The sequence below is a fragment of the Mastomys coucha genome, chromosome X, assembly GCF_008632895.1.
Source record: "Mastomys coucha isolate ucsf_1 chromosome X, UCSF_Mcou_1, whole genome shotgun sequence".
Lineage (NCBI taxonomy): Eukaryota > Metazoa > Chordata > Mammalia > Rodentia > Muridae > Mastomys > Mastomys coucha.
The window spans coordinates 133929140-133936655 of record NC_045030.1 but is presented as its reverse complement, the minus strand read 5'-3'; the positions used below and the strand labels follow the sequence as shown (position 1 = coordinate 133936655).

Here is a 7516-nt window from a genome sequence, read left to right as displayed (position 1 = left end):
TTCCACTTCAAGGAACCTTCTCTGCCTTGTTACATACTGACATCTAGGAAGAGCTCAGCAAGTCCCTGTCAGAATAAATGACTGTGCCTTCATTAGTCAAGAACCTTGCCTTTGATGCTGGCTCCACTTTCCCTGCCATTCTCATCCTTAGCGTTATTGGCTGTAGATGACTGACCTCACAAGCTAACCTTACTGTCCTTGCATCAACAATCTCTAACCACAGGCCACGTCACGTGTCAGTCCTTGAAGTTTGTCTTCTTGGCTTCTAGAGCAGAGAAACACAGTGATAGCCAGGTATTGTGGTTGGTTTTGATATCAACTTGCCACAAATTAGAATCATCTCAATAGGAAGCATCACCTGAAGAAGTGTCTTGACTGTCTTAACAGATATAGGAGGCAAATTCAGGTTGCAATCCAACAAAGAATATGGAAGAGAGAACATACCTGGCTTCCTCTGTCTTGGCCATCCCTCTGGCCACCAGGTTAGTTTACCCGGTTGCTGCTGCAGCTCATTTCTTCCATAATAGAGCCAGAATTTCCGGGTATTCCAGATAGTTTTATATCAACTCGACATAAACTAAAGTTATCTGAAAGGAGGGAACATCAACTGAGAAAATGTATATGTATGATCAGGCTGTAGGCAGGCCTGTGGGATATTTTTCCTGATTGACAGTTGATATGGGAGGACCCAGTTCATGATGGACTATGCTGCTGCTTAGCTAATGACCATGGGTGCTATTAAGAAAGCAAAGAGGAGTAGGCAGAACTCCTCTTTGGCCTCTGTATCAGCTCCTGCATTCAGGTTCTTGCCCTGACTGTCTTTGAGGATGAACTGGGATGTGGAAGTGTAAGCAAAATAAACTCTGTCTAAGTTAAGATTTTACTGCTGTGAACAGACACCATGAGCAAGGCAACTCTTATAAGGACAACATTTAATTGGGGCTGGCTTACAGGTTCAGAGGTTCAGTCCATTATTATCAAGACCGGAGCATGGGAGCATCCAGGCAGGCCTGGGAGCTGAAAGTTCTATATCTTGATCTGAAGGCTGCTAGTGGAAGACTAGCCTCCAGCTAGGAGGAGGATCTCATTGCCCACCCCCACAGTGATACACTTCCTCCAACAAGGCCATACACACATACTTCAACAAGACCAAACCTCCAAACATTGCCACTCTCTGAGCCAAGCATATTCAAACCACCACAAACTCTTTCCTTCCCACATTGTTTTTGGTTCTGTTGATTCATCGCTGGTTATCCTAAGATTCTTTTGTAGACTAAGGACCAGTTGGATCCCCAAAAATATTCCAGGTTTTTGTTCCCTGAAGGACTGAAGACTGAAGCTGTCAGCACCCTTAATAACAACTACTATGGGGACAACTCCAACTTCTGAGACACCAGCATCAAGGACAGAGCAACTACCATGTTCTCAGCCTCTTGGGTGATGCAGCTCTTGTTGGTGTTTTAGCATAAGCTAACCTAAGAAATTGATAGATGTATATATTCATATTAATCCCATTGGTTAGCTCACTTAAATATGCATATATCCATAGTCATCCCATTGGTTCTGTTCCTCTAAAGAACACTGAATAATAATACTCTATCCTTACCATCTTTAACAGGGGAGGGGATGGTCTGGTTACCTTTATGGCAAAGTTTTGCTATATAGCTATGGCTGGCCAAGAACTTACTCTCCTGCCTCAGCCTCCTGAGTGCTGGGATTACAGGAAAGTGTCCAAGAATATAGCACTAGTTGTGCTCCTTTTCTATGAATGTTCAGTCATATTTACCTTCTTCTTTTCTAAGACAGGGTCCTTTTAGTAGCTCTGGCTATCTTAGCTCTGGTTATCTATGTAGAACAGGCTGACTTTGAACTCAGAGGTTCTCCTTCCTCTGCCTTCCAAGTGCTGGGATTAAAGGTGTGCTCCACCATACCTGGCCTTATATTTACCAATTTTAATCTAGCACTTATGGTATTGCTACTCACGGTCATACCACCTATATGTATCACTACTGCTCCTCCCAAAACCCATATGAAATATACAGCACCTATACCCCCTTCATCAAGTGAGGAAAGGGGTTATTTGAGAAGATCTCACTGTATAGTCTATGCTGGTCTCAAAATATTTATCCTCCTGTCTCAGCCTCCTTTAGTGCTGGGGGTAGTCATGTACCACCACATTTGACAAAGAGATTGGATTGTGAAGTACCTTGTACAAGATCACACAAGTGAGAGATTGGTAGAATGGATTATTACCAAGAGACAAAGGAAAGGAGAGAAGAGAAAGGCTTGAAGGCCAAAGCAGTAATCTAGATGAGTAGATCTGAACACTGTAATCCAAAATGAAGTCTGACTTACTTCCAGTGTATGTACAACATCACAAGATGGACTCAGTGAGCTATGGATGAGGGTAGCACATGATGTGCCTAAAAGAAACCAAAAAGAAATCAGCTTAATAGCTTCTATCCATAATAAAATGGTTAATACCCTTAGACATGTGTGTATACATATATGTTTTACACACACACACACACACACACACACACATATACAAAATAGCCTTTATGGAGGGTTCCATATTCAACTAATTTGATTTGACTTGAGAACCAAAAGTGACTGAGAAATAACTTGAACTGAGTAAATATAGACTTCTAGGTATAGACTTTTCCTTGCTATTATTAACTAAACAATGTAGCATAACAACTATCCATCCAGTCTTTATGTTGTAGCACATGTAACTAATCTAGTGGTAGCACATTTCTTTAAATGTCAGCACTTGGGAAGCAGAAGCAGACAAATCTCTGTGAGTTTGAGGCTAGTCTGGTCTACATAGTCCCAGGCTAGCCAAGGCTATACAGTTAAGACCTTGTTTGAAAAAATAAACAAACAAACAAAAAAGAAGTATACTGTGGGTATGTGCATAGATTATACTATAATTTACATTTTATACCAGGCTCAACTATGTACTAAGTTTTGCATCCATGGGGGTTTCTGAACCAAATTCCCTAAGACACAGCAATGCCACCTGATTGTGGAGGTCATAAAAAAAAATTGGATGACAAATCTAAGGTTTCTAGGTGTACAGCAACCAAAATTTAAATCAAAATTAAATTCTTAGTAAGTCCAACATGTTTCAAGGCAATGTTCCCCATCATGCAATTTCACTGTAGGCTTGGCTCTGAACACACATGTGTACTTTGCACCAAGTGTGCTGTCATGGGCAGAGCAAATGCTACCTGCAGCTTAGACTGTACACTCCCACATACTAGGAACTATGGTGCTTTAGGGTATGTACAGTTTTCTGCTCTGACGGAGACATAACAGTTTAATTTAGAGAAAAAACACTTTTAATATCTTCCTACTGTCATCCTGCAGCATGTATTGAATACTTTGTATAGTGTTAGGATGTTCCATTTTTAAATTGCTCTTTGAATTGCTGACTTGAATTTCAAAAAATGATCAGGTAGATTTTGGCTTACGATTAGGGCAGAATTCCCAAGAATTTCTGCAAAAGCACTAAATATATTTGTTAACATCAGGGCCTTCAAAGCCCGTGACGTCACATGGACAGGCCTCACAGACCTGTTTGCCAGGGCAACAGCCGCCATATTCCCAGAATGCATTGGGCTCACCTCCCACATTTACTAGGCCACTAAGTCACACACACACAGGGAACGTTCCTCCCTCTCTCTCTCTGTCTCTCTCTACCTCTCTCTCCCTCCACTACTGCCCCCTCTCTCCCTCTCAATTAAACCTCTTACACGTGGAACTCTTTGGACCTAGTGTGTGGTATGTTCAGACGTGACCATCCATTCTAACACATCAATATTTGTGTTGTTTTCCACTATACCTTCACACAAGGTGGAGTTCTTTGCATTGATGGTCATAAAATTAAAGTTATCATTCATCTCTAAAAATTGTAATAGCATGTAATAGTATTTAAAAATTAAGCACATCTCACAGCCAACCATTGGACTGAGTGCGGGGATGGAGGAGTTGGAGAAGTTGAAGGAGCTGAGGGTATTTGTAGCCCCATGGAGGGAGCAATAGTGTCAACCAACCAGAGCCCCCAGAGCTCCTGGGGACTAAACTACCAACCAGAGAGCACACATGGAGGGACCCATGGCTCCAGCTGCATATGTAGCAGAGGATGGCCTTGTCTGGCATCAGTGAGAGGAGAGGCCCTTGGGCCTGAGGGTGTTCAATGCCCCAGTGTAGGGGAATGCCAGGGAGGGAGGATGGGAGTGTGTAGGTGGGTGGATGAGTGGGTGGGAAAGCACCCTCATAGAGGCAGGGGGAGGGGAGAAGGGGAAACCTGGAAAGGGGAAAACATTTGAAATGTAAATAAAGGAAGTATCCAATAAAAAAAAAGAAAACAAAAAATAAGCACATCAACCTAGAATGCTTATTTCCTTTTGTATTTAATAAATGAAAAAATCATATGTATACCAAAAATTCTCATAGAATCAATTTATGATTATCCAACAATTTTTTTGTATTGTATACCTATCTATATATCTATATACCCAGAGTATCATCAAATTTTCTTGGACAAAAATATGTCAAAAGTGGGAAAAGGTTTTGTGGGTTTATTTATTTATTTTAGATTTACTTGCTTTATTTTGTGTATGGATGTTTTACTTGTATGGATATCTGCATACCATATGCATGTCCAGTGATTGCACAAGTCAGAAGAGTGCATGGGATCCCCTGGAACTGGAGTTCACAGACAGGTGTGAACCATCATGCCAGGTCCAGCATGGACTTGGTGGGGATAGCACAGACAGGGTTCTGGGCGTGGGCCTCCACAGTGTTGAAGGCTGCCAAGGGCATAAGGCTTGTTGTATAATGAACAGAGAATGTCCTCTCTGTTAATGTTAATGGCTCCACAATAATCTGAGATAGCACCAGTCAGGGAGGTGAAGGTGTGGCTAATGTCTCAACAAAGTAGTAAAAGCTGGGACCTTCAGAACAGCCCTTAAGGCTGTGAAATGAACTCTAAAAACCTGAGTTCTAACATATATAATTTCTCAACTATGCAAAATATAAGGATGCAATATGAATTATGAGGGGTTTCACGAAACAAAGGCAGCTGTATTAATGAGCCAGCTTGTCAGAAACATACAAAGGCAAGCAGATTCCTGAGTTCAAGGTCAGTTTGGGAAACAGCAAGTCCAGGTCCAGGTGTGGTAAAAAACGGTAATTTCAGGACAGGGTCCTACCCTGGTAGTTTAGCATCTGTGTTTAACAGAGGCAACAGATCTCTGAATTCTTTTGCAATGTTAAAAGAAAAAGTGTGCTTACTGTCTCCTAAGAATTAAGGGGCTTGGGTCAAGGGATGCTGATTCAGAGATAATCAAAAGGAAACCTGGAGTAAATGACTGGATTGGTATGTAAATAAAAGACTGGGCTTATGGTGTGCAAGAGGTGAGCTATCCAGAGAATTAGAATAGCTAGAGAGAACTGCTTGGAGAACTGTCTCAAGCAGAATGCAGAAAGAGCGAGCTGTCTGGAGATCAACAGAGAAAGCAGATTAAAGAGAAAGAAAACAGAACCAAGAGAAAGCAGGCTGGAAAGCTCTCTTTCTCCAGCAGAGAGTAGGCCACCAGCTTGGACCCACGATGTGACTTCAAGTCTTTCGTTTTTGCTACTCCCAAACACACCTTCCCTCAGAACCCCTCTTCAAGCCAAAGCCAGTCCTTGGCACCATGATGTGGGTGCTGGGAAATAAACCTGGATCCTCTGCAAGAGCAACAAGTAAGTACTCTTAACTGCTGAGCTACCTCCCCAGTCCTACAAGTGTCTCTCCTGGGACATAGAGGGAGCACTTTATACATATATGCATATTCCTAGATACTACTTGTTAAATGCGTCCCATGGGTTAAGAGTTTATTATAGTCTTATTTGCACTTCTTATTACTCTGTGAACTCATCCAATTTTGTGAGTGTAGAAGGCACGGGAACATTAAGGAGACTGTTTAGGGTTTACACAGAGTTGCTCAGCGGTAAAGACAGGGTCAGAACCCAAGCCAGCGGGTTTCCTTCTAGTCACTTATCCAGTGAAGTTTCACCCTTGGACTCCGCACACATCTGACGTACTGTGTAGTACTACAACTTTGCTTGGCAAGCAGCTGACAAATACTCCCCAATACTAATGACATCCAGGGATAGACTTGAGGAGGGACAGTGTATGCAGGTCCTGTGTACAGTAGAATTCTGTACTTGAAGTCCAGAGCCATCCTCCTGTAAGCTTATTGGGGGATGTGGGGGGGGGTCCATCCTTTCTCACAATCCTCTCACTCTAAAGGTACCCTGTCTCACGAGAAGCAGCGTCCCTACTCTCAAAGTTATACCAAGACAGTTCCAAATAAAGACTACCTAACAGGAGGTCATCTGTTCATGTCTTCTCCCACACACTCAACAGCAAATAAACTAACTTGTCTGGGTCTGTCCCTCTCCTCTCTGAGTCACAACTTGTGAACTTCGAAGAGCCACTTTATGAACTCTAAGCTTATAAGCAAGCTACAGGCATTTAGAGGGGGATAGGGAATAGTTCTCACAGATTTACATGTCCATCACACTTTTCTGCCCAACTGAGAAAAACAAATTATACACAAAAAATTGTACGTAAGAGCCATGACTTCCAGAACTCAGCAAAAGCCACTCAGATGTGCAATGCCACCCCCAGGCACGTCTAGCGTCTGCCCCAACTCCTAACTTTGGATTGGCCCTTCCTGGTGGTTTTCCCCGCCCCAGTGCATGCATGCACAGACGCACGCACCATGAGCCACATGAAAAGACACTCCACGTGCAAATGAATACAAATCCCCTTGCAGACACACCTACACAAACTCCACTATAAGTCCACATTCCCTTACACACGCTTTTCGGTTAAATGTACCAAAGTCACTGGACACACAGCCCCAACTCTACAGCTGTAAAAAACCATTTATTTGTACCTCCTCCATGAACCACTTTACACACACACACACACACACACACACACACACACACACACACACACACACGGCAAGACAGTGCAGTGCAGACCACCAGCCATCTTGTATTGTTACAGAAGCTGTTTCAGGACTTTTATCTCCTTGATGGAGAATCCTCCTGGAAAATCATCCAACTCTATTCTAGGGTCAAGGTCTAGATACTCCACATGATATATCTTAGCTTCTGTTCAACTGCTTACTTGTATAAGCCTCCTAGGCAGGCTACCAGGATGTTTTTTTGGTTTTGTTTTTGTTTTTTTTTTTAAACTTTAAAAGGTCCCTTGCAGCCCCATACGGGGAAGCAACAGTGTCAACCAGCCAGACACATACACACACCCCATCCGAGCTCCTGGGGACTGGACCACCAACCTAAGAGTACCCATGGAGGGACCCAGGGCTCCAGCTGCATATGTATAGCAGAGGATGGCCTTGTTGGATGTCAGTGGGAGGAGCAGCCTTTGGGCCTGAGGGGGTTCAATGGCCCTGTGTAGGGTAATGCCAGGATGGGGAGGGGAAGTGGG

The 7516-nt window shown here is 43.1% G+C and overlaps 1 long non-coding RNA gene across 2 annotated transcripts in view; it reads right to left on the bottom strand.

Annotated features, from left to right (window-relative positions):
- Positions 1 to 2424, bottom strand: part of LOC116088996 — a 26130-nt gene extending 23706 nt beyond the window's left edge. The window contains exon 1 of one of the 2 annotated variants that reach the window (XR_004118096.1): positions 2356 to 2424. This is a non-coding gene — a long non-coding RNA (uncharacterized LOC116088996). Of the gene's footprint in view, positions 1 to 444; positions 569 to 2355 lie in introns of those variants that run through there. The other variant, XR_004118093.1, reaches the window with a different exon arrangement.
- Positions 2425 to 7516: the final 5092 nt, after the last annotated feature.